Source organism: Sturnira hondurensis, unplaced genomic scaffold, assembly GCF_014824575.4.
Source record: "Sturnira hondurensis isolate 20B ecotype Veracruz unplaced genomic scaffold, ASM1482457v3 Scaffold0019234, whole genome shotgun sequence".
NCBI classification, from domain to species: domain Eukaryota; kingdom Metazoa; phylum Chordata; class Mammalia; order Chiroptera; family Phyllostomidae; genus Sturnira; species Sturnira hondurensis.
Genome location: NW_028091865.1, coordinates 2,907,883 through 2,934,801, shown reverse-complemented (window position 1 = coordinate 2,934,801; position 26,919 = coordinate 2,907,883). Strand labels below are relative to the sequence as shown.

The window sequence follows — 26,919 nt, the reverse complement described above, 5'->3', positions numbered from 1 at the left end:
GGGAAGGACAGGCTGGACTTCTGGGGAACGAGGGAAAGGAGGCAGCGGGAGCGGAAAGGGCCCGAGGTGAGCCGTCACAGGAAGGCGAGGCCCCGGGAGGCTGCAGAGGCGGAAGCGCGGACTGGAAAAGCGGAGCGCCCGAGGAGACAAAGGTGACAAAGAAGCCAGTCAGAGGGCAGGCGGTCAAGCCTTGGGTGTGGATGGGTGGGGACAGCCCGGCTGCTGTGCAGGTGGGACGAGGGGGCTCCTCGCTGAAAACAACAAGATGGGGTGTCTGCGACATTCAGCACTGAAGAGAGTCCATGCCAGATTTGAATACCTGGAAAGCATTCGTATCACCCACGATGTTATCCACATTCGCAGACACCGGTTTCCTGAACTCCAGAGAACCAACCGGACACCTGGCCCTCCCTACCCGTCACGGGGAGCCGCGGCGTGGCAAAGCCAGCGTCCGCATAGGGACTCACTACAAAGAGGACGCTGACCTGTGTTACTCGATAAAGAACCGAGCCCGAACCCTGCCTTTTGTCTGTTGGCTATTGTTTTAACATCGTCGCCTTGATCTCCACAACTCTGTATTTAACCGGGGGAACACCGGTCAGTTTGGGGGTAAGAAGAGGCATGTCGGGGTTTTGCCTGCACCTCTCTGAGTTTCCGCAATTCTTTTCACACCCAGAGCCCACCCGCAGGTGACTGGAGTGCATCTGGCCAGGAGGCAACCGATAACCAGGTGCCCTGCAACCTAGGACTCTGTCCCCAGTGATGCCTCTGGTGCTTGGCGGTCTCACTTCTTCCTATGACACAAAACACCCGCAAGGGGCAACACGGAAGCCGCTCCTGAAAAAAAGGCAGTGTGGTTAGTTCTCAGCGTGAGGCAAGCCGCGTGATGACCACAGTGCCCCCCAGAGGGCGGCGGCGACACCCCCAACACCCTGCTCTGGGCCAGGTGTGCGCCTTCACCTGTCTGTCTGTCCTTCCCTCACCTGGGCATAGAAGTATCTGCCCCACCTTCCAGATAAAACACTGACTAGAGAGCAGGTATGTCTGCAAAGTTACCAAGCAAATGGCAGGTAAAACGGTCACTCTGTAACATGTGGCGATGCTAGGAATTACCTTTCACCTCGCTCTGTGCCAGGCAGGAGTTGATGTTGCAGAAGGCTACACGTAACACGGACTCGTCACGCCCCGTGTCAGTCTGGGAATCCCTGAGACAGTGTCCTTGCTATCACCTGGTTTGTCCAGACCCTCCAGGGCAAACACTGTACACGCACCTCCACACACCGTCACGCGTGCCACTGTGCCCTGCCCCCGCAGCGACGCACCCGAAGTGATTCATGCGTGGACGGATCTCTCAAGGGGGGAGGTGAGGATGTCACGCTATCGTGGCCTCTGCAGGCAAGGCTTTGCATTTCCTTCCCTGGGCATCGCAGTCGAGCTGGCCCTAAGAGGCGATGACAACGTCGGGCACATGCAGGAACACGTCACACACGGAGTTGAGGGTATTTGTCATCCACACGCACACAGAGGCCGAGCGAGTAAATCGAAGCCGACCGAGCGTTTTTAAAGAATGACCCACAGCTCCGTGCCCGTCGTGAGTGGGAGGTTCCAGGGCGCTGTGCAAAGATTCCCCCTCCTGGAGTCAAGGTCGAATTTCACTTCTGGCTTCCCAAACCAATTACGCCTGTCAGGCCCATTAGACACGGTGCTCACTCTAAATCGCGGCAGAGCGCCCTCCAGAACCCCGGGGCCCGGCTTACATTCCACTTCGGGAATCAATAAAACTCACGAAGCTGTCAGGAGGGCCGGTCCATAAAGCTACGCAGAATCCCTCGCATTTGGAGTCCCCCAAACGCCCCCGTGCAGGGAAACTACAGTGCTGAGGTGGATTTAGTTCCTGCTCACGTTCGTTTCTGGCTGACAAACTTCCCTTCAGGGTGAGCCCATGATGTTAGGAAGCAGTGAAGCTGCAGCGAAAGCACTGAGAACCATCCACTGACCCCAGGCTCCCCTCAGTCACCTGGCCCCGCGACGCCTTCCTCCTCATCCTGGCTCCACGTGCAGGTGGGGGCGGAGGGCACGTGGTTAGGTGCCTCGGGAGAACCGGGGCAGATCCTGCACAGCGGGTGTGCCAGAGCTCGGTGGCATGATGTTAGCCCTCCGGGCATTCCAAGAGAGAATCCACTTAAAACACTTTGTGTGCAAAGGGGTAGGAGGCCCAGGAAACGCCGGAAGAACAAGAAGAAGGGGCTCCAAGGTGTGTAACGGCGGCGAGTTCCAGCCCCCTCTGCTGAGAGTGCAGGGCCCCAGCACGCGGAGGCTGCACGCGGAGGCTGCCCGGTCAGCTCTCACCCCTACCTGCGCTCCAAGGGCATTAGACGGAGGTCTGGGGAACGGACCAGCAGGCACGGGGTGGGAAGAGGGCAGCTCAGGCTGGTGTCAGTGGGAGCAGCCTGAGTCCCGTGGGGGTCCCGACCGTCTCTGCGATGTGAGGTACAGGACCAAGGGGCCAGGCCACACGCACTCGTCCCAGAGAAGAGACAGCCCCCGGGACGTGCTGGGAGAGCACCAGGAAGTGTCGGTGGGGCGCCGTCTGTGGGGACAGGGGCCGGGTCAGCAGCTGCGTCCTGTCCTGGACACAATGGCACCATCACCAGGGCTGGTGACGCCCAGGCCTCTGTGAGGGCCCCCACCCCCCGCTTCTGGGGAGGGAGCCTGTGTCTGGTCCCAGAGGTGGCCGCGTCCCAGAAGGTGATGGGGTGTCGGGAAGCGTGCAGAGGGTGCAGGGTGCATTCCGACTGGCAGAAGTGGGGTGCCTGCCTGTACACCTGAGGTGGCAGGTGGGCCACCGGGGCACTGTCCTGACCAAGGACCTGTGACACTCTTGGCCTGGGTCATAGGGCCGAACGAGGCGTCCCCCCTGACGTCAGAGTGGCACCCCACTCATCCAGCTCAGGCCTTAGACACAGAACTTAGGAAGTGAGTCCCCGGGCCGGTCGGCCCTGCCATCCGCCTGGCACCGTCCACACACCCTCCACACCTACCGAAGCTGCAGAATATGCAAACCTGTGTCCAGGGGGAATAAAGAAAACACATTTACCGGAAACCCTAATAATATGGCTAAAAACATGGTGGCTTTGTAGATCAGCCAACACGTAAAAATCCGATAGGAACACTCCGTACCTGGGTGCCGTATGTTTCCACCCCACTGTCAGGTACGGTGACGGCCCTTGACCTTTTCCCTGGGGCTCTGAAGCCACAGAGACACAGGGCAGCTTGGACCCTTACCCACAGTTCGGGAGCCGGCCCAGGCGGGTAGAGGGCGCCTGTCTGAGACAGGAAGCACACGCTGGTCCGTGAGAGCCACAGGGCAGAAGATGCGGTCTCCGCAAGGGGCCGGGTGAGATCAGCTGACCCGGGCTGGACGCCCACACGGCTGGCTCCAGGCGGGCGGGCAGTGGGGGAGGAGCCCGGCCTTCTGACACGTCTGGTGCCCAACCCGTTGGCGCACCCACCGCCGGACCGCAGGCCGGAATGCCTGCTGTCCCAGGGAGGCCGCCTCCACAACCTGGACAGGCGCTGGAGCAGGAAGAGGCTGAGCAAGGCTGTGCCCGCTCCTCCCAAAGCGACCCAGGCACCCCTAAGGCCCTTCCAGGGAGCACGCACGCCCCCTTGGTGTGCCGTGGCGCAGACCACAGGCTCCTTCGGGCTCGGTGTGGCTGCAGACAACAAGGCAGCGGGCGGAGGTGGGAGAAGGAGACCAGCGGTCCTGATTCAGTCACACGGCGGCGCGGGGCCCATGGGCAGTGCTGGTGAGGGACACATACATGTGTCCCTCTGGGCCCTGTGGGACACATGTACATGTGGATGGGTGTACGTGTGTGCATCTGTGTGCACTGCGGGAGCAAGGGAGCCCCAGGCGCACGCAAGAGCACCTTGGTGGTGAAGGTGCAGACTGAGGAATACGAGAACCTTTTACGCAGGCTCACGACCGTGACCCTGTGCTTTAGCTCCCAGGGAGCAGCTTCCAAGATGGGTACCCTGAGAAACTAACGGAGCCGCCCTGGCTGGTGCAGCTCAGTGGATGGAGCGCGGGCCTGCAAACCACACGATCGCAGTTGGATTCCCAGTCAGGGCACATGCCTGGGTTGCAGGCCAGTTCCCAGCAGGGGACTCATGAGAGGCAACCATACATTGATGTTTCTCTCCTTCTCTCCTTCCCTTCCTCTCTAAAGATAAATAAATAAAATCTTTTAAAACCTAAATAGAACTAACAGAGTCCCCCCAGCTACCTGCCACTCCCTTTCCTGCCGACGGACTGCCCCGCCCCCTGCCATTTCTCGGAGCCCCACGTTTCTGGAGCCCCAGGCTGCTTCCGGGGGGCTGGCCCTGAGTGGATCTTCTGCCCTGCAGCTGCTGTGACTGGGCACCGCCTCGGACGTGCTTCGGCCTAAACACCAACCGGCCTTCTGGAGGAACTGCCTTGGTTCGCACCCGGGCGTCCCCGGCGCCGAGCCCGACTGATTTGCTGGGATGCCCATAACCGTGAACACCTCTCGCCTTTGGAGTTGGGGGGAGTGACGCACTCACGCCAGACACGAAATTTAAGGGAGGCCGGAAGGAATCCAAAGTGTTCAGGACACACAATAGTTGTACGCATTATCTCAAAAAATCTAAATCAATGCCCCCCAAATCTACGATGATAAAATACCAACTGCGACCTTGGGCTTGAGGGACTGCCCGTAATCCTGGCCCTGGGTCCCAATAACCTGCTCAATTCACTTGTGTGCATGTAATGATGACACGTGCTCGAGTACCATGCGTTTATGGCCATCGGTGACCACTGCGTCGCGCAGGTGGGACCACCCCAGTGTACCTGGGGACGTGGTGGAGGGTGGGCGAGCTGGGGGCACCGCTCAGGGTCGGTTCCCTAGCAGGTCTGCAGGAGGTCCGCATTTGTCACCTAGCTCGGTCAGCGCCGGTCCATCGTCCTAGTTTCCCGCTACGGCTGGAAGCAACGACCACCAAGGGCAAGACCCAAGTTCATCACCGGACAGGCGTGCCGTGGAGGGGCCCCTGGCCTTGTCCCGCGCCTGCAGGCGTCCCATCCTGGGCGCCAGGCCCCTCGTCACTGCTACCTCTGCTTCGGCGCTCACACCTCCGGCCCTGACTCCCACTTCCTGTCTGCTCTGATGAGGACCCTGGGATGGCCCTGGGCCCACCCGGCTCACCCAGGCTCACCGCCCCACCTCGGGGTCCTTCCCACACAGTCACACCTGTGGGGCCCCTTCTGCCAGGCCAGGGGACACACCCACAGGCTCCGGGCATTCCCCCGGGCACATCGCTGGGGGCATCAGGCAGCCTGCCAGGGAGGACGTCTCAGTGAAGGGACCAGCTTCTGAGACAAGGCTCACTCCCTGCTGTGCGGATTCTCTTGGGGACCTGGCACAGAGAGGCCAGGCCACAACCCATGTTGTCCCTGTGTGCGCTGCCTCCCGGAAGGGAAGAGAACACAGGAAGAAGAAGGGCTGTGTACCCGCAAGTCCTTGTCCCACAGCCACCACAGGTACATGCCTTCTCCTCCCCCGAGGAAGAGCAACTGGGGAGCGGAGACCAGGAGCCTTGTGCCGACAGACACCCTTCCTTGTGGAGGAGCGCAGAGGGCAGAGGGGACCCCGCTCTGTCCCGGCCACACCCCCCGGGAGCCTGAGATCCTGCCAGGCAGTCACGGGCGACTGTTTTCTTCTACTGGTGGTGACACATGCAAGCTGTTAAAATCTGTCTCACAATGTGGAGAAAGGATGAAAAATTCCCCAAATCAGAAAGCACGGTGAAAAACAAGCTTACGCTCCAGTGGTTACACGACTGCGTCCAAAACCGACGAAACACGCCGTAAATTCACATCCCACAGTCGACTGGAGACTCAAAGGAAGGAGACGGGCCAAGATGACTGGACAGCGTCCACAGCGGCCTCTGAAAGAAGCGTTACGGCCAGTTCTTCAGAGGCGCAGACCGTAAGAAGAAAAAAGAGACACACGTCAGCCCGGTATTCAAAGTTAAAAAGGAGCATGGTGGTGTTCTTTCGTGGGGTGCAAATAACTTTGCAAGTGCAGCGCGGCCCCCTTTGGAAAAATGGAAGAGATGTGCTTTTCCATTTAGAAAAGATCGGTCTGCTTTGCATAATGCAGTAACGGGAGGATGATGAATTCCTTTGAGGACCGACCTCCAAAATCACTGGAGACGCACGCTGGAAAGCCCGTGTCTGTGATGGCTTTCTGTTTCCATGGCTTGCAGGAGAGAATCCGCAGCGCCTCCACTCGGGAAGATTGAGCACCTCCGACCCTCGAGCAGGCTCTCCCTCCCACGCCCGCTTGTGGAGGAATTGGGTCCTTTCCCCAGAGCCGTCCAGGAGTCCCAGCACAGTTCGGAGGGGACACGGCGTTTCTGCACAGGAGTTTCGTAGCTAAACCCCCTACACCCCCTGAGTTCTGAAGGAGCTGGGCCCGGGCTTTCACACGGCCGCTACTCCATCCCCTGGGGCAAGACCACCGCCGTGTGACCACCGCTTTACCAGGTCTATAGCCCAGGGGGCCCTGCTGGCTAAACCTCACCCCTTCCGTGCCATTTCTGCTCTGCTCTTAGCCTCGGGGGCTTGGCAATACCAGTTGGCTTCTTTGGACAAACTCTCCACTGCCCTGGCAGGAGGACTCAAATATAAATGGAGCCCGGTATTTGCTAAAGGTCAACACCATTTGATGGGATCAGCAGGATTTCCCCAACCGTTTGCCACAGCTAATCCTGTATAACACAGCCACTTTGGTAGAAATGTTTGGAGTGCCCCTCGTGTCGCTGCTCCGTGAGGAGTCAGTCAAACTGCCTCGTGTGGAAGCTAGGTCCTCGCCCACGGTGCCAGATGACAACCACAGACCAAGGCCACCGGCTGACGGTCAGGGTCGCAGGCAGCGAGAGCACCGGGATGGTGGGGAAGAATTCACGAGGCTGCACACCAGCCTTGGAAGCACTGGGCAAGTGCGTGACGTGCGATGAATCAGAAGCTGGACTCTAATTTTTGCAGGACTCGCACTCTGTAATTTGTGCAAGAGCCTGCCGTTCTCCTGCTCGCTGCCCCTGACTGCTTCGGCGGAGGGTCGACAGAAAAACGCACGGAGACAGAAAGCCTCGGGTGGAACTAGGAAGTGCCACCTGGAAGGCGCCCTTGAGACCTTCATTGGAAAGGAACCGGTGGACTGACGGCCCACCCGCCCACGAACTTTCCGGGCAGTAAATACATCGGGAAGCTACCACCGAGTTTCTGAGGGATTTAGACTTTCAATGGAAATACAGTGTTTCCTTCATTCTCTTCTTTGTCCTCTGTTGAAATGCAGGATGTTCTCTGTGCCTAGTTCCTAGATACAGTAGCGCTGAGTTCTCCAACTGGAGATGCCAGCACCACCCTGGGTCCCTGGGGGCGGCTGAGCTGGACTCTGCCTGTCCCTCTAGGCCGGGTGCAGGCTGGGACACTCGCGGAGGTGAGTTATCTCCCTCTCTCCCGAGGCCTCACGAGGCTTTGCAGCGGATCTGCCTACACTCGGGACCAGGCCGGGGAGAAACGCACGTCTGTCTTCTTAGCTCCACCTCTGCCCCCCTTCATACAGTAAGTCTTCACCGGACTTGAATAGGGTCTGGGAACCACGGCAAAAGGATGCATCATGATGAAACTCTCAGATTCTGTAGGTCAACGGACAGAGACGACAACGACGTTCCCAGGGCATCTCTCCATCGTTATAATGAAAGGACGCTGAACTCCGTGACATCGTTCCAGAAGTACTGGGAAGAGAGCAAACGGCCCGGAAACGGGCGGATGCAGTCTTTACAGAGATGATGTGCTCGTTTCTGCCTGGAATTTGTCATCTGTGTTCATTTCCCCTGGGGGAAAGAGCCCTGGACGGCGCCATCCTTCCTTTCTTGCCATTCCTTTAAAAGTACCAGTGAGCCCTGGCTGCTGTGGCTCAGTGGATTGAGCGTGGTCCGGCGAACCAAAGGGTGGCTGGTTCGATTCCCAGTCGGGGCACATGTGTGGACTGCGGCCCAAGTCCCCGATAGGGGGCGCGCGAGAGGCAACCACGCCTGGATGTTTCTCTCCCTCTCTTTCTCCCTCCCTTCTCCTGTCTCTGGCAATAAATTTAAAAACATATATTTGAAAAAGCACCACTCAGACGAGGAGGCTTGTGCAGCCAGGTAAAACAGAGATTCCTTTTGAAGTCACCCTGTTCCTGAGATTTCCTCCCATTTATGAGACAGCCGTACAAGGACGGGAAGCCTGGAGCATTCCGTCCACGTTTTGTCTCCTCTCTAAGCACGATCAGTCAGTTCATCAACGTGAAACTCTCTGGAAAGTACTCACTGTGAAGTGGCGCTGGCTGCCGGCAACGCGGAGAATAACGAATCGCCAGGTGGAACCAGACTCCTCGTGCCCAGCCCTCTGGACACATGGATGAAAACGACATCAGGCGGGTCCTCGATGTTCAAGGCTCGAAAGACCAGTGTCGCTGTGAGTCTTACCGACCTGAAGGCTTCACGCAGGAGGGGCACCTTTGAGAGAAGGAGAGAAAGCGCTCTTATTAGGAGAGGGGGCTGGCGTCTCCAGGCGGGGCAGGCACAGATGCAGACGGCTATTTCCTCCTGAACTCATCCCTGTCCCTTCCCTGAGCAGCTATCACGAGCCGGAACGGGGCCCAGGGAGAGCTCCTTCTACAGGGAGGAAAAAAAAAAAAACCTCCACCAAACTCAGCAGACAAAACCTGTGCTAGGAAACAAAAGGCCAGGGAGCTCTCAATGGCAAGATGATCTTCGTGCCCAAAGCGTAGCCCAAGGCACTGCAGGATGCACTAGAGAAGACCCGAAACGAAAGGGAAACCGTCTGGACATTCTCCTCGTGGGACCGTGCTGGACGACACACTCGAAGTGACGCCCGGCCGTGAAATGCCAACATTCTCAAAAGTAGCCAGCGCTCTGGGAAGTGGGCTGAGGGGCGAGGCACGCACCCGACGCATCGAATAAAATGCCCTGCTTGGCAGCTGCAGAGCTTTGGAGATCAGAGTGCGGTGACATTCTCAAAACTCACCCAAAGGAATCGTTTGATAGGGGACCGTGCTAATAAGTAGCATCAACCGAGGTACACCAGGGGACGCGGACAGACGGCGGCACCAAGCAGCGACGGCTCTTATTCCCCCGACAACTTCTGAAACGAGTCACCGGAAACGGGAGGCAGCGTGGTCCCATCCCCCGCGACTGATCAGAATACTATGTGTGAGTACTCTTTCTCCGGCAGGCTGGCGTGGTTGGGTTTCCCCGAGACAACACACTCACGACCCTTCCACAAAGAGAGTACCTTACGTGGCCACCTTTTTCTCCTCCCCAATAAGGTGGCCCCCACAATCTGGCCCACTTATTCGAAAGCGGGGCCCTCGTAAGACTCCCTGGGTGTGGAGCAAGCCTGTGGGATTGATCGTTCGGGTCCCGGGCTCTCTCAGACACACAGCCTGGACCCGCTGTGATACATCACAGACTTGCGGATATTTACTCTACCACCCGCCGGCATGCGGGAGTCTGAGCCCGCTTTCCCTCAACCCCGCCCCACAGGGACACAGGCCAGGGCTGTGGAACCCCATGGCTGTGAGCAAACCAATGATTTCCAACTGACATGTTGGTTTAGTGACCTATACGAGGGTGTGAAGTTCAAGGGCACGGCGACTGGTTTCTTCCTGGCCTCGGAGGGGCCATTCCCTACGGTTGAGCCCCACCCTTGAGGTTCGCAAACCAAGCCACAGTCCTTCCATGCCTCCAGGGGTGCTAACTCTTTCCGCGCAGGTTAATTTTAATGTGGCTCACCTAGGAAAAGCGAGGTGAATCGGCTTTGTCTAGACCAGCTACACAATACACAGGCAGGCGGGCTGCGGAAAGGGAAGCTGTTTGCGACATCGATGTAACACGTACGTTAGTTTGCTGGTCACCACTGGGCATAACAACGGATGGAAACATTGCAACTCATAGTACACGCTCACATATAATAAAATCTGGAGGCGGCTCGGTGAGGCAGGAACAAAAGGAATGGCTTCGTTGGGACGCAGGACCGAACATAACCCGCCGACTGCTACACCATCCTTGGTCTCTAGTTAGGGGAGCTCAGGGCTGGTCCGAATCGGCAGCGTGGGGATTCTGCGCCAGGCGATGAGGGCCCGCTCTGTGCGTTGCAAGAGGCTGAGAGCCCCGCTGCCTTGGCGTCCTCATCACCAACCCGTTTAGTTACGTGTCTGAACAATGTCTGCAGACACGGCCACAGGACCCGTGGACAGCCACTGCACTCTACAAACGAGCGAGGGGAGCGTCCACGCTGGAAGTCCACCAGCTGGACCGTGGCCTGTGCATCTGTGCGACCTCTACCCAGCACACGTCAAGGGCCAGGTGCTGGGCGAAGTACAGACGCCGTAACTCACAGGGAAGAGGACTTTTCTCCTGCACGGGCGCAGTTCACGGGGAGGGGAAAGACCCTCCAACGTGCAGACCTGTGTTGTCACCACGGGGGAAGCCCCAGGTCGCACCAGGGCATACGACTTCTTCCGGACGCTCACGGGGAGCCACGGATCCCTGGAATGCCTACAGCCCGAGCTCACCTGCCTCCCACAAACAGTGATTGTTCTTTTTCCACACGATAGGCTGGGAGACCAGGGGCCTGAGGCTCCAGCAGGCTTCTGGGGTGGGGGTAACTCGACCCCTGGGAATGGCGAAGGGACCCTGAGAAAACCCCGTGACACAATGGAGGACAGCTGACAGGTGCGTGCTGGGGCAGGGGTCGGGGAGGGAAGCATCTGGCAAGAATGGGCCTCCTCGTTCGGGCTCCGGCCAGGCGCGATGCTGACCTCTGATAGCCTCGGGGTCTGGGCGGGGTCTGGCCGCTCCCTCCGGCCAGAGCACCACAACGCAGCGCCGTCAGCATCTGCAAAAGGAGTATCTCCATCGTGCCGGGACTTCGGTGGACCGACAGAACACTGCCTCGGACACTAGTTTGGGGGTACATCAGGTAAACCAAACGGATGAATCTATCAAATCACCGCTCCGCAATCATTCCAATTTTTCTCATGAACTTGGCAAAATCCTCCCTCCCGTGCCCCTTCAATCCATTGCTAGGCTGTGTGTTTTAGGAAAAGTGACAGAGCTAACACGTTCAGCTCTTACTTGGGTGCCGCTCTCTCCCAGGTTTCCCTAGCTCCCTGGCTCAGCAGGAAATGGGTGTTAGCAGGACGGGCTCCTGGAACTCACCGGCACACCTGGGGCTCGATCTGCAAGGTCAGGGGCGCTGCTCGCAGCGGGGCCTCTACTTCCCTCCCAGGGACGCAGGGGCGCCCTCTGGGCGAGGCGCTGTCAAGGCGAGACCTCTTACCCTCTGGGACTCTCTCTAGCCCTCTGTGCCTTGGGAGACCCCAGTCTGCTGGGCTCTCTCAATTTAGCCCTTCCCCCGGGTCCCAGGCAATGAGCCTACCCTCACGAGAGACCACATCATGAATTGTGGTCGCTTCCCTGCGAGGGTTGTTCAACACACCTTTTCCTGTGACGTTGCACTCTGGGCTCTGAAGGGCTTCTTCGCCTGGTGGGAGGGACCACCACTCTCCGAATCATCCCGGTGGCTGAGGCCCTGATTCCGTGCGGCCCTCGAGGCCGGGTTCTGATGGGTTTCACAACCAGCAAGGCCTCAACATCGTGAACTTGACTCTCCGCCGGTCGTGTGAGGCCCAGGAGTAACTTAAAACTGCTACTCTCTGGAGGAGACTGTCCACACATCGCCTCAGTACAATTTTCCGTTAGCAAGCGCCTGTGAATGTAGCGACGCAACGGCATCAGACTGTGAGAATGAGCTTACCGTTTTCTGGCCCATGAATAGATAGTCATGCAGGCTGTTTAATGCTACACCCAACTGGTGCCGTGGGATGAGGTTTTTACAGTGCGGCTGTCAATAGCATATTCAGGGGAAAAAAACCTGCCACCTTTGAACAAACCAGGCGTTTTCTCCATGTGTCATGGTCTGCATGAATCTGGCCACACACCGGTACGTTGGGGAAGGTCACACAATTCTCAGGTTTCTTACGTCACTGGAAAAGGGCTCCCCCCACAGTGGAGATCAGGAGGATGGGGAAAACAACGGACCGAGTTCCGGACACGCTGAGTTTAATCAGAAGGGCATTAAGTCCATAAATTACCCTTCACGTCGTGGAGCTATCCCTTCCCTCCTTCCAGGGAGAGACAAGAGAGTGAGGTCATATCTCAAAATTACCCCAAATTCTAATGATGCGTGCCACGAAAAGTTGAAACTGGACACCTCCCAAATTCACCAAGAGCCAAAGGACAGACTCGCAACAGTGCTAGACGAGGGGAAAGAGAAACGCAACCCGTCCATCTGGAAAAGAACAGGAGTGACCTCCCATTGTCTGTCCATCCCCGTGTCTCTAAGAATGTTCCCGAGAGTCGACAGCTTCTGGAGAATTCTCTGGCGTGGCTACCTTTGGAAAGGAGTGACGACAGAGAGCCGAGGGAAACGGGGACGGGCAGGGACAAGCAGGTGGGTCTGCGTGGCGGGCAGGGCGCTGTGGCCCGACGGAAAGTTCTCCGAGGACAGAAAACCCGCACGACACCCTCCTTCCCAGGGGCCCAGAGCGTCTCGGAGTTGATGCACTCTGGTGACGGTGAGCATGCTCCCCCTGGAGACACTGGGCATAGCCTGCGGCTCAGCGTTTCCCAGGAGGCTGTTTGGAGATACGCTCTCCTCTTATCCGCGTCCTGAGAATGACGTCAAATGCAGGTGAGAGTCCCCCACCTCGCCCCCGCACCTGGTGTCCCCGCGTCCGGAGGCGCTGGTGACCTAGACATGGAAGGCAACTAGGCTTTCCCGGGCTGGGTCGGAATCAAGTGCAGAAATGGTCATCACGGAATTTTCATTCGTGCCTCTCCAATTTCCTCATGCTGCCCAGGGGTGCGCATACACACACACACACACACACACACACACACACCCAGAATTGCCTCCCGCCGCCTGTGCCGAGTGGAGGCAGCAAGCCTGGTTCTCTGGGGAACGAACATGACGCAGTGACGAGCTAGAGACAATTTTGTCAAGTTCCCCCAGTTTGGAAATTCGCACCGACTTTCACACAGGATGGGAATTGGGACTGTCCCAGCATGAGGGAGAGACAGGGAGCCCTGTTCCCCACACTCGAATAACTTTTCCCAGTGACACCACTTTGCGCTGTGGCCTGCACGTGGAGAGGGTGCAGTGGTGTGATTTTCCAATCAACACCCTGCATGTTTAGGGACCAAATAACGTCACGCGTGGGGGAAAACCAGCCACGGCTTCTGGACTTGTCGGATTTGGCAAATCAGCCTACAAGATACCACACTAAATGTATGATTCAGACAGACAGACAGCAGATCAATAGTTAGTGTCTGTCTGTCCAATCCAGTGCTTCGATCAAAAAGCTATTTATCTGAAATTCCCATTTCAGTAGGTGGTGTGCGTTTGACCTGGAAACCTAAATGCCTGAGAAAAAGGTGAGAGGCCCGTGGCTTTTGGAGAGAACGTGAAACCTGAAATATATCACGCTGGTGTACACACCCTCCCACACTCAACACCACCATTCTAGAAACTCTAATTCCCTGTTGTTTTTGTTAAATATTATTTTTACAGAGCAAAAGAGGAAGGGACAAGAGGAGGGGACAAAAACCATGGATTTGTGGTTCCGCTTAGTGATGCTTTCACGGGTTGCTTCTTGTACACGCCCTGACCGGGGATTGAACCCACCACCTTGGCCTATCTGGACGATGGTCCCACCCACAGAGCTGTCCGTTCGGGGCCTCTGACGCCCTGTTCTGAGACCTGAATGCTCATTCCACTGTGTCCTCACCTATCCATTATTTTAAAATGCACCACGTTGCCAGCGTTTCCTCGTTATGTATCCCATCACCGAGTGATACCCTCACACGATGAGGACTCAGGCGTAAAAAGGAGTTACAGGCAAACAGTGATGTTTGTACTGAAAATGCTGCCCCCCCCCCCCCACTTATTCACCTCCAAGGAATAAGACCTTGCTGCCAAGGCCAAAAGAGCCCGCGTCACTGGACATTCTCGGGCGAGCAGGCCGGGGGAACGCTGGAGTCATTACTAACATTTCTTGGCATTCTCTGCTTGCTTGCTCCCTCACACCTCATTATTTTTCTTAAGGAACGCAGAGCTGGGAGCCAGGCCCAGAGTTATCCTAACAGATGCGTTTGTATCATTTCAGTGAACTTGGTCATTCTTCACGTCCGGGTAATTATATCTCACAGGTGGGAAGGCACGCTGAGTGCGGCAGGCGGCTGCCCCCCAAAATAGACCCAGAAATAAATGAACACGATCCCTCCCACTGGTCTGGGGAAGCGGGGAGGTGGCAGGGGGGGCCCCGTCCGACCCCGACCTGCGGCTTGTGTTTCTGGAACCCGCTGCTTGCTACTTTGTGCTTCATTTCAACGCACCTTTTCTCTCCCGCCCCACAGTGAATTTACCTGCGGGGGCGCCATCAGACTCTTGGTTTCCTCGGGAGGACAAGGAACTCATCGCAAATACTCTGGGGTTTGGAGAGAAAAGGGCTGAGCCATCTCTCACTAGTTGCTCATGCTTGAATCGAGCCATGGCAATGTTCCCAATGAGTAGCAAGAGCACAGGGCACGGACGGAGTTTTAAATGTTTGCTGAGACGACGAGACTTGATAACTGTCTAATCTGTCTTCAGACACACTAAGACCTGACTCCAACCGGCCTGGGCAGAGCAGTGTCTGAGGTGATATTAATTTCCGGGACACTCGAGCAAAAACCTTTGCTTTTCAGAGTGCACTGTCCTGGAGGCCACATGGGTCGTCTGTCCTGAGAGCAGGGGATTCCGAAAAGGAATCCGCACCCAGGGCACCCTGGCCCAGCCCCTGAGAACAGGGCCACGTACACAGGCAGTCTTTCTCCCCCGTGGGCACGGAGCAGTGACGGCGATCGCTGCTCCCCTGTGGGTAGACCGAGGGGACCAGGGGGGCTCCCACGGAAGCCCATGCTGGAGAGATCGGGAATCGAGGACGGCTCTCTGCACGGAGCCGCCGTCCAGCCCAGGTGGCCCCTCCTCGTCCAGGGCGTCGGAAGTCCACCCCAGTGAAGTCGCCTGGGTGAGCCGCTCTGCGTCTGAGGCCTGGCCACGTCCGGGGCCACTCCTGCGGTGACCTGCCCTCTGAACACAGCCAGGGACCTTGTGTGGCAAGGAGCAGCATCTCTTTCAGGGGAACAATTAGAACCAAATGGCCGGCAGACAAAGGGTGAATGCCCAGAGAGGAACGAAGGGGCGTGTCACTGCTTCCGAGGCCGACCAGACTGCCCAAGCCGGGTGCTTTTGCCCAGGGAATGTCTTTAATCCCGTGGGGCAGGAAGAACTTGCTCCTGGAAACAAAGTAACACTCTCTGAAGTAACAGTCTCTCTCCTAACACCGCCCCTGTGCACCCGCCCCTGCGAAGCTCTCTCCTCCTTCCTGTTGCATTCGCTCCTGCTCAGTCAGAGCTCGACAGCTCAGAGCCCCTTCTAAGAGACAGATGTTGACTCTGCACGAGGATTCAGGTGGCAGAGTTAAATAAACACTGGTCGGCAGATGGGACGCTTTCTACCGTCTGCAGTGAAACAGGCACCAGGGACACGGCCGCGTGGAGAACGAAAGCAAACGAGGCTGCGTTGGCCCGAACCTCACCTCGCTCTCCAAAGTCGACTGTATCTGCAAAAAGGAAGGCTTCGCGTAGCATCTACAAAAATCCGCTGAAAATACGGTCTGTCGGCTAATGCTCTATGTGTGATGGCTATGCGCACCCTGTGTGCGGGTCTGTCTGCTCCCCTGTATCAACAGCAGATGACGTACCCCTCACGCTTCCCAGTCACAGACATTTGATATTCAAAAGTGTTTCTTTTAATGGGCCACCATTGGCCTTGTGTTTATCCCATTTAGAGTACTTAGTCCCCTTCAGCTTTATAAATCTGGTCCACAACCACCTTTACAGTTCTGGCCAATGGTTTTGCGGAGCTCTATGTACATAGGCACACGGACACCGCGTACCGCACGGGGGTACGCATAACCACCACGCATAACCCCTGACTCGGAGGCACACACGTGCCAGGAGTTCCGATGGAACGGGACTCAGGACGAAGAATTGGTCAGGAGAGGCGCCGTGAGCCCGAGGGGGCGGTCCCGGCAGCCCCAGGGACGGCCTGCGTCTCGCAGTCCTCACAGCCCTGCTTCGCGTGTCCTCGTCAAGAACTGCTACGGCCACCGTGGTCCGCACGCTGGTTTGGAGGTTGGCAGGACCCGAGCTGAGCTCAGCCCCCTGCCGCTTTTAACACACTAATTTATACTGTGTGCGGCGTCCCGAACGGTTGCCTCCTGAGTCGGACACACACAGTGGTGACTGCAGGCAAGCACAAGCGGCACGTTCCGGGACCAGTGCAGTCCTCACCTTTTGGCCATGAGCCCTGCTCCCTGCCACAGGGCCGCGTGTTCTGGGGGCCCCTGCCCAAGGGGGACTCCACAGAGAGTGCCCCCGGGAGAAGGCGGAGAAGATGAGGAGCCACAGCAGCCACGGCAGCACAGAGAGTCCCAGAAGGAGCAGACAGACCCACCTGCTGACTCACAGCGAAGATACGTCGCACGCCCCCACCTCTTCACATCGGTGCCGTAGGAAACGTGTCCCCCGTCCACAGCGCAGGGTCTGCTGGAGCCGAGTGTTCACTACTGGTAGCTTCCCCCGTTATGGCTGGGTGCAGGGACCGCGAAACAAAACATCGCCTGCGTGCTTCCACGTGGGCTCAGGCCGCAGTCCCCATGCGCAGAAGAATGGCCAGCCTAGCGCCCACAGACCCCTCATCGCGCGTGCTTGTGGTTCGAATCGCCAGCCCCTGGCGGGTCCTTGTCCGTGGTGGCTCTGGATGTGTGCTCGTCGTTTCCTCTCGGCGAGCCATTCAAAACAGCCAGGTCACTTCGTCTGCTCTTTCAATAGGCAGCGTGGTCACACACGCAGAGCAGGGGGCAGACCTGATTCGGGGCTCCCGAGTGAAGCGCCAAGGTGAAGGCTGCAGGGACTGAAGGAGGTGCGAGCGGACGAGGCCGGGGCCCCATGGGCACCACTCTGTGACCAAAGAGTCAGCCTTTTGGTCTGCTGTTGTGTTCACCATCTTCCTCACTTAGGGCCATACAAATGGCACACCAACAGAGGCGTGGAAAAACTATCTACAAAGTCTAGTCGAATACAGACTCATTTTAAGAGAGTTTATACACACATGAACCAAGACAGAGAGAGAGACAGAGCGAGAGCGCATCCTTACGCACATGGTTCTCGTAGGCGGAAGGCAAAGCTCGCCCCGTGCAGTGAAACGCCTGTGTGGCCCCCTGCATTGCGGCATCTGCAGAGGCTGGGACTTGCTTCCAACCAGAAGAACAGCAAGGACCGGGTGATCCCCCGATAACATGGCACAAGACTGCACGTGCGCAGGCTGAGTCTGCTGGGGCCTCGCAAGGCCCCGTCGCTGGCTGTCGGGCAGCAACGGCAAAGGCTCGCACCGCAGATGGAGAGAGGCGTGCGTCGGGGACCTGGGGGCGGCCTCGAGGCTGGGAAGGTGGCCTCCCGCTGAGGACCGGTGCCCAGGCAGGGCCCCAGGAGGATGAGTCCTGCCAACAACCCGAGGGCTTGTGGAAGCCCACGCTGCCCTGGTCGGCCCTCCAGGTGACAACACAGCCCGGCGGACGGGGTGTACAGGGAACGGACACGAGGCTGGAGTGAGGTGTGTCTGGGGGGCAGACAGGTCAAGGTGGACCCTGGACTATCGCTCTCTGGGCGGTGAGGAGCAACGAAAGGGCGTAGACCCACTGACCAGGTCTCTGGCTTCGTTGAGCAGGGAGCGGCTGGGGGAAGACTGCCGGCAGACAGACACCAGAGCTGGAACGCAGAAGTGGGAGCAGACGGTGCAAGTGTGGAGGAGATCAAGTTAGCAGCACTGCGCTGCGGAGGGGATAAGGCAGAGGAGAGCCGAGGCAGCTGTCCTTGGAGAAGGAGCAAGGGGCAGACTTGGAAAGGAGAACTCGGGCACCACGCAGCGAGCGACCAGCCAGGCAGCCACGGGAGACTCCAAGCTCAGGGTGCGGGCCGCCCTGAGGAAGCCACCTGGGACAGGCGCACCTTTCCCACGGACACAACTTGGTTACAGCATCCCCCTGGCCACGCCCCAGCGGCTGGAGCCCAGCGGGTCCCGTGTTGTCAATGAAACAAAGTGACACGCACGGCATGGGATGTGCCGTGAAACCTTGTTTCAATACAGCGCCCACGGGTTCCATTTGCCCGTGACCACGTGGGCTCCGGCACGAAGCGAGGGGTACCTCGAGACCACAGGCAGCCGTGGGGCACTATTTCTACTTGAATCCGAGGCCCACATTGGCAAGCCACGGTACGTATGACGTCTGCCCATAAATCACCCCGCAGCCGGCCGGCGAGTGTAAACACGTCAGCCCGAGTGACGACATGTGAAGCCGTGTGGCCTGGCCCCGTGCCCTGTACCCTCTGATGATCACATCCAAAGTTATTTTTGTCCGCTTCACCTACACAGCTGCACGGACACAGGAATTCAGTCATTGCTCTTTTTTTTTTCCCTTTGAACCCAACATTTTCTCCTTGTTGGGCAATCCCAAATAAACCTTTCCCCCAGCGTGATGCCGTTGGTTGAAATGTTTTACGTGTAATATTTACTGAGGCTCACGCCTTCAGTGCTGTTGTCAAAATATGAGTGTAGGCTTGCCTCTTCCGAGTTAGCGGGGCCTAAAATGCAGGCTCGTTGTTAAAGCCCAAGCGGTCTCACCAGCTGTAAACAAATGGCCAGAAACTGGCTGTCGAGTCTCTTCTCTGTATCTGCATTTGCCTGGTTGTGAATAAAGACACTTAAAGAAATGACGCCTCCGTGCCCAGCACAGCGACTGGCAGACACGCGGCGAGCTGAGTTCTGCCTCCCTCCGCCGCGCTGTCTTTCTCTTCCCCGTCTGGGAGGGGCTCCCCTGGGTGGGGCAGTGAGTTCAAAGACGGCGCCAGCCCTGACCAGGCTGAGCTTGGACAAGCGTTTTGCTCCTCCTCACTCTCTCCAGGCACAGAGCGAAACCCATACTCCCCGATGTGTTGTCCAGGTACCTCGTTCCCAATCCCGTTCTGGGCCCTCCCAGTGACACAAAACTGTCGCTCTGTCCTGACACACCCCTTGTCCTTCGCCTCCCTGAGCCCCAGGCTCAGTGAGACCCCTTCCGTATGTACAGCACAAGCCTGCTGGGGCACCCTGGGTCTCTCTCTCTCAGCCCCCTCCCTGTGAGTAACGACGGGAGGCTACTCATGCCCTTTCTCGGCCCAGCACTTTGCACATCCACGGTGCCCACTCTGCTCGGGGTCTCCCCGGCCAAAGCGAGCGTGTTGGTGCCTCAGACTGTTATCTGAGGGGGGAGACCAGCTCTCGGCAGCTGCTGGGTGAAGCGCTGGCCCCTCAGCCTTCTTTCCGGCTGCCAGCCGGTGTCCCCTCCAGCTCTTGGGGCTGCCGCACCTCTCAGGATTGGAGGACCCCCTTGCACCCGGTCCCTGTATACACCTGAGTCCTGCTTCTCCTGCCGGCTGGAGAAAAATGAGCCCGCGTGTGGCTCGGGGTTGCTTGCTGACACTCCCCTTTCTTAAACTCAACGGGTGAGGAACCTCACGGTCTGCAGAATTCCTTTTGCCACGCGCATGACCTGAAAGAGTCCCGGAGGTGACCCTGGGGATGGGCGGGGGTGGCAGTATTCCGCCTGGCATGGCACCCCGCTGAACGCCCAAGCTGATGCGCTTTCTTTCCTTCTTTCTTAAAGACTTCATTTACTTTTACAGAGAGGGGAAGGGAGAGAGAAAGAAACATCAGTTACGTAGTTGCCTGTCGTGCACCCCCTACTGGGGACCTGGGTCTGAAACCCAGGCATGGGCCCTGACTGGGAATCGAACCAGCGACCCTTTGGTTCACAGGCCAGTGCGCCATCCGCTGAGCCACCCCAGCCAGGGCTGATGCGCCTTGTCACCCCTGAGAGGGCGAACCAGAGGGAGACGGAAAACCCGTGCACACCGGAAGGGGCTGCCGCTTGATGAAGTCACTCCCACGCGGTGTTTCCCCCTGAACAGGGTGTGCGTGGGGCCGACTCTACGTCCAGACTCTGCAGAGAAGTTCTGGCCCGAAGGGCAGGGGTGGCTGGGCACAGTGGGTGAAGGGCCGGGGGAGGAGGGATAAGACAAATGCGCGCATGTCGAATTTCTACACAAAGTCGTCAGAAAAGAGGCACTGCAAACACGCGAGCTGTGTGCTCGTGACCGACCCCCGAGGAGCAAGCCCCGAGGTGTCGGGGCACTGTGGGACCCTGCCGGTCTGCACGAATACGGCTGCTTCTCCCGGCCACCTGGACGCGGAGACGCACAGTGAAGGTGGAGACACACAGTGTGGGCGGAGACGTTCGGAACGACCCTGTGCTCTCACGTGGCTGTTTACCACCAGGGCGGCAATTCAGCAAACTAAAGACACCTCTTCTTTTAAGTAGCAATGACAAAGTTCTGGAACAGAAGAAGAGGCACTGTGCAGAATATTATCTAGAATCTAAAAAAACAACAACAGTGATTTCCAGCCCCGCACTTTCATTAATGGGCACCGTGACCTTGGGCAAGCATCCTCCCTGTGCTCCCTAAAACATGGTTCTTCTGTGTTGAGAATACAGACCCGAGACTTAGCAACACCCAGACCACATTCCGCAGGGACACGCAGAGCACGCCCCGGCACTATGAAGTAGTCACAGGGTCCCACGGTGTTCTCAAATCTGAAATGCTTGCAGCCTGAATCCACCCCACGCCGTAATGGAGGCCGACCCGGCAGGAAGGTTTGCTTTGTGACTCTGATGAAGGGGTGAATGGGAACGATTGTCCACAGTTTACCAGTCCTTTTGGGGAAATTCAAAAGTCAACCCCCCGCCCCCGAAAGCTCCCATTCTCTGAGGCATCACCCTACGAGTCATCACCACAGAGGTGCACACAGAGGCACAGGACCCCAAAGGTGGAGCGCGTTCTCACAAGGTGCCCGGCACAGGGGACCGAGCGTCCAGCCCGTCAGCTCACAGACGGTTTGCACCGAGCTTTCCACACAAGCAGGGCTCTGGCCTCAGTAATCACTCTCAGTGTACTGGGAAGAGGGTTAGGGCAGGGATAGAGGCAGGAAGTATCTGGCCTCGGCTGAAAAAACGCACGCAGTAAAATTCCATATTAAGATATGTTTTCCTCTTTTACTTCCTGCTAGTCCGGGGGCTGGCGGTATTTTTCTTTTCTGTGGGTGTTTCCGGAATGCACGTCCCTAGATCCTGTGACTACTTTATGTGTATCTAAAATTGTGTGTGTGTGTGTGTGTATCACCCTGGCTGGGGAGCTCAGTTGGTTAAAGTGCCGACCCCACACACCAAGGCTGCAGGTTCAATCCCCGGTCAGGGCAAATAGAACAATGAACCAACGATGCATCCATAAGTAAAAGAACAACACAGCGATGTTTCTTTTTCATTCTCCCCCTCCCTCTCTCACTCTCCCCCTCCCTCTCTCACTCTCCCCCTTCCTCTCTCACTCTCCCCCTTCCTCTCTCTCTAAAATCAGCCAATGACGTTTGAAAAATGTCTTGAACATAATAAAAGTATAGACATCTGACATGTGTGGGAGGTATAAACACGAGAAATACATCCATGAACCTCACATAGCTGAGTGTATATATACATATGTATGTTCACACACCATACAGATCTCAACATATAAATAAATATACAACCTACTGATCCAAATCACACTTTGAGGGGAAACTCTCGCCTGACCCTGACGGGGTCAGGACAAAATAAAGACACTCGTCAGCTCCGAGTCCCTGGGGAGGCTGACCGAGGCTTTCACCTTGAAATATCTGTTGGACTGTTTTCCTTAGAGGAAGGCAGCAGTGCATGCAGGGACAGAAAAGGAAAAGTTCTTTCTTGCTTAGATCAAATCGTCTCTCCACAAAATCATACTCTCTAACAAGCGGCTGGAAACAAAGCCGGAAAAGGGCTGGGAAGGGTGCCGCACACTTTTGCCTGCTGGCCCGGGAAGAAAAGGAGGGGCCTCTGAGGAAACCCCTCAGGTCTTCTTTCTTTGGGGCGTCATCTGTTCTACTCCCCTCCAGGCCATCTCCCCTCGACCCCTCCCTCGGCACTTCCCACAGAGTCACAGGAAGACCCTCCCCTCCCCCGCTTCCTCATCAGTGCCTTCTCCACCACTGGGGGTGGATGAACCTGGGTCATCCGTCTTTTCCCACTTTTCTCTCCTTGGAAGGAAATCGATCAAGAGTCCTCACCCATGCCACCTCTGTGACATTTGTACAGTTCCCGCTGTCTTTCACTATCAGATACACGGTCCTACTTCCTGCCTTACTATTTCCTGCAAAGACTGAGGAGCGCCCCTCCCGTCCCCCCCCCCCGCCCGTGCCCCCTCGGCGTAGGGACACCCGACAGAGCCAAGGGAAGCCCCACGCTCTCTGCCGTGGTAGCCACAGTAGCCGATACAAGCAAGCGACACCAGGGCCTGTTGGTAGGTGAGTGGGAAAGAAAGTACGGCGTGTGGAGTGCCCACGCGTGAACAATGACGGCCTCAGTGTACTAGTCCGTGGGGGCGGGAGATGCTGTGGCGTGAGCGTGTGCACTGTGTGGCCGTTGCATTCAAAATGACTGACCGAGTGGAGCAACAAATCTGCATCCAATTTTGTGTTCAGCTTGAACATTCCTCCACAGAAACTAGGCAGACGATTCAGAAGGCCTCAGCCACGGGACACTGGCGACTGGGAGATCCATCCCGACAACACACCTGCTTACGCATCACGTCTCATGCAGAGTTCTGGGCTGAAACATCCAATCACCCAGGTGACTCAGCCCCCCTACAGCTCAGATTGGGAGCCCTGTGATTTCTGGCTGTTCCCACAGTGAAGATCACCTTTGAAAGGGAAGAGATTTCAGACCACCCATGAGGTTCAGGAAACTATGACGGGGCGGCTGATGGCGACCTGGAGAACCGTAGGTGAGGTCCAAGGTGCCCCCTTTGAAGGGGACTGAGGCCATTGTCCTGTGTACAATGTTTCTCATATTTCATGTCTTCAATAAGTGTCACTATTTTTTTTTTTTATATTATGTGGAGGGATACTTTCTGACCAGGAGAGACAAAGGGATTAAGAAGTACCAACTGGCAAGTACAGAATAGTCATGGGGATACAAAGACCAGCACACAGAATACAGTCAATACTGCTGTAATAACTATGGACGGTGCAAGCTGGGTACTGGAACTATCAGGGCAAATACTTTGTAAAGTATATAAAGGTTTATCCAGCACACACACCCCTGAAACTAATAGAATACGGCACGTCCACTACAACTAGAAAGTGAAGAAATACATTTTAAAAATAACACCGCCTATCAAAGCTAAAAAATCATGACGAGAAACTGAAAAAGAAATTGGTACCCAGAAAAATCAGAGACACAGGAAAGAAAAGCACGTCATTTTATTTCTGTACATCGGGTGGGTGCAGTATTTCACGACAAAAAGTTTGGAAAGGCTGTATCACGTGTGAGCAGGGACAGCCAGACTGCTCTGCCGACTTCTCTTGAAGAGGCAGACCATGAGCCTTTTCGCTTCGTGGGCCATGCAGTGTGTGCACAGGGCCCGTGGCGTGCCACTGCGACATGAATGGTGGCGTGGACGCTTGTCTGTGCTGCCTGGCCGCCTCCCACCAGCGTTCTGTCCGTGGCACAGGTGGCTGTGCGCCAACCCCAGACGCAGGAGCGGGGGCATGCAGTGAGGATGGCAACTCCCCATTCCCTTGGGGTGCCCGTCTGCAAACAGCAGCGAAATACGGCATCGCAGGGCCTTAATATTTTATGCCCCGCAGTACGTTGTGGGACATAGCCCGTTCGCCCAGACACACAGCCGACCAGGGCTGACGTTTATTTCCCTCTGCCTCGCGGGGAAGCAGTCCTGCCCTCTGACTGTGAGAGAGGCCAGCTCTGTGTTTTATTATCTCCTTCCCCGCCAACGTGATGAAAGAATGCCCAGTGAGCTCACGGAGCTAACTGCCTTGAATTAGGAGCTACCTGGGGGCTGCCAGGCCCCTGTAACGCGGGAGGTTCTTCAACTGAAGCTGCCCTCCCGAGGGGCTGAGCAGCTCTGACCATAGGCTTTGGCACCGCCGAGCCCTGCCGGCACCGGGGCTGCAGCTTGTTAAGTGGAGGCCGAGACCTCGGCCTTGCCGCGCCCGGTAACCAGCCTCCGCGGATGTCTGACCCCTCTTGCTACATTTGTTCTTCGCTGCAGTGCGGGATCCAAGGTGGGCCTCCGCGTGGCTGTCCCAAAGAGGCTGCCTGCCAGGCCCTCAGGCGGAGTTCGGGGCCTCGAGATTCAGAGAGCCCCCACAGTAGTCTGATGCAAGCAGAGGTTAGTGTAGCAGACACCTGGCCCCCCGCCCCCGGAGGCGGGCGCNCAGCTCTGACCATAGGCTTTGGCACCGCCGAGCCCTGCCGGCACCGGGGCTGCAGCTTGTTAAGTGGAGGCCGAGACCTCGGCCTTGCCGCGCCCGGTAACCAGCCTCCGCGGATGTCTGACCCCTCTTGCTACATTTGTTCTTCGCTGCAGTGCGGGATCCAAGGTGGGCCTCCGCGTGGCTGTCCCAAAGAGGCTGCCTGCCAGGCCCTTGGGCGGAGTTCGGGGCCTCGAGATGCAAAGAGCTCCCACAGTAGCCTGATGCAAGCAGAGGTTAGTGTAGCGGACACCTGGCCCCCGGCCCCCGGAGGCGGGCCCGTGTAAGGGGGTGCTGCTCCGCAGGACAGCTTTGCAAACAGCAGGGGTGGCACGGGGGCAGACACACGGCCCCCCCGCTCAGCACGGGGACACACGACACCCCCGCGACACTCCCCGAACTCCTGGTGGTCGAGACACCGTTTTCCTGAACCCACGGTGATTTCATTCTCGTTGCGGACGGGGCCTAGGACATGGATAGTCCTATAAAAACAGTCTGATACAACTCGCTACTCGGGAATCCCTTCTGTGAGCTCCGCTCGAAGGGGACACTGCTGAAAGAATCACAGAGTCCGGCTGACAGTATCGCACTGCGGCTCGGTGACTGAGGGTGTCTGAACCGCCGACCACGGTGGGCGTCAGGAATGCTGTAGACAGACAGAAGCATATGTACGCAGACAGAGAGATGACAGACACATGAGCAAACAGAGGACAGGCGTGAACGAAGTAAACAAGCATTTGGAGAAGACGGCCAGGTCTCCAAACCTCCCTCGCTACGTGACCTGGGTTTCTAGACGACACACCTGCCGCTCACAGAAGTGAAGATGGGACCGCCCAGCTGGTGTGCCCCGTCGCCCACCCTGGCCCGCGCCCGACGCGCGTGTGCGTGCTCTTTTCTTGTCCACAGGAGCGGGGCGCGGTGGCCAGACCGCCGGAGGGGACATGCCGCGGATAACACGGCTCAGGGCTGCATTCCTCTGTATGGAAATTTTGGCCACTGAAACACATGTATGTGTGTGATCATATACATATTTGGGATCTTTTTTTTTTTGTTGAGGAGACTTCCTTCATTCCACACGAAGTCGCTGTCAGACGCTGTCAAGTTCGAGATGAGCCAGGGACAGAAAAGCCCTCCGTGTGGATGAGCAGAGGAAGAAGGTTCTCCTGCGAGCTCACTGGGCGGCAGAAGGCCACCTCAGGCTCGGTGAGAGTCAACATCGGTCGACCCCAAGTCTACACTTTCAGGAGCAGCTCGGAGAACCTCCCCCCGCCCCCCTGTGAACGCCGAGGGGGAACGCACAGTGCACCGTCCGGTGTTCTGGTCTCCCTGGGGACGGGCCCACTTTACTCCTCAAGAATTTGTGTTTGGTGCCGCCCAGACCGGGGGGCTTTCATGGCGTTGCCAGAGGTCTGTCTGTCTGCGCCCACGCCTGCCTGGCCCTGCCCCTCTCTCCAGCCGGCCCTTCCACCTCAGAGCCACCGTCTAGCACGTGGTGGCTTTCCCTGACATCTCCGTAAGCAGTCCCCTTTCTGCGTTAGACAAGGGTGTGTTCGGCCCCGTCCCAGACCTCTGGGGGAGTTAGCAGGACTTCCGCCCGTGCCCGTGGGGCCCCCGAGTTCCGGCGTCCTCAACGCTGGGCATGCCCTGCTGAGCCAGCCGGGTCCCCGTCCGTCCCCCGCTCCGATCGGGCAGCTGCAGCTGCCGTGCAGAGGCACCGGGTTTGTCCTTCCGCCCCGCCCTGCGTGTGCCGAGGGACGCGTGTGCTGTGGGCCTTGGCGATCAGCTCTACGTGGCGGGTCAGTTCCTGCTACAAGTGAATGCGATTGTGCGGCCACAGGGCAGCCCTCCTAAGGCACCCTCGGCCTTGGGAGAGCGTCTCCCTCCCACTCCCGGAAAAATCCGCGTTCGTCGTCACGGGGCAGGGGCCGTCCTTCCAGGTCGAATGTCTGGGTCCCGCCAGACCGATGTGTCCCGACAGGCCCGCTGTCCGCCGCTGCTGGAGATCCGAGAAGCCGCTGAGGAGAAGAGGAGCAACTTGTCAGTCTGTGATCCTTGCAGATCCCTCGGGGGCCCTGCAGGTCCCAGGTGCTGTCACGGGCCCTGGCCCACCTGGCTGCCAGGACGGCGGAGCGGCAGACCCACTGCAAAGAGCAGTGGCGACGCTGCCTGTATCTCGCGTGGCCAAGTGCCATGGGGGTACAAGACGCAAGGCCCTCGAAGAGGGA

At 57.6% G+C, this 26,919-nt stretch overlaps 1 long non-coding RNA gene across 1 annotated transcript in view; it reads right to left on the bottom strand.

Annotated features, from left to right (window-relative positions):
* LOC118974328 (uncharacterized) overlaps positions 1 to 26,919 on the bottom strand; it is a 66,486-nt gene that overhangs the window by 4,627 nt on the left and 34,940 nt on the right. The window contains exons 3-4 of the long non-coding RNA XR_005063873.1: positions 8,402 to 8,589; positions 5,845 to 5,994 (exon numbers count right to left, since the gene is read on the bottom strand). This is a non-coding gene — a long non-coding RNA (uncharacterized LOC118974328). The remainder of the gene's footprint in view (positions 1 to 5,844; positions 5,995 to 8,401; positions 8,590 to 26,919) is intronic.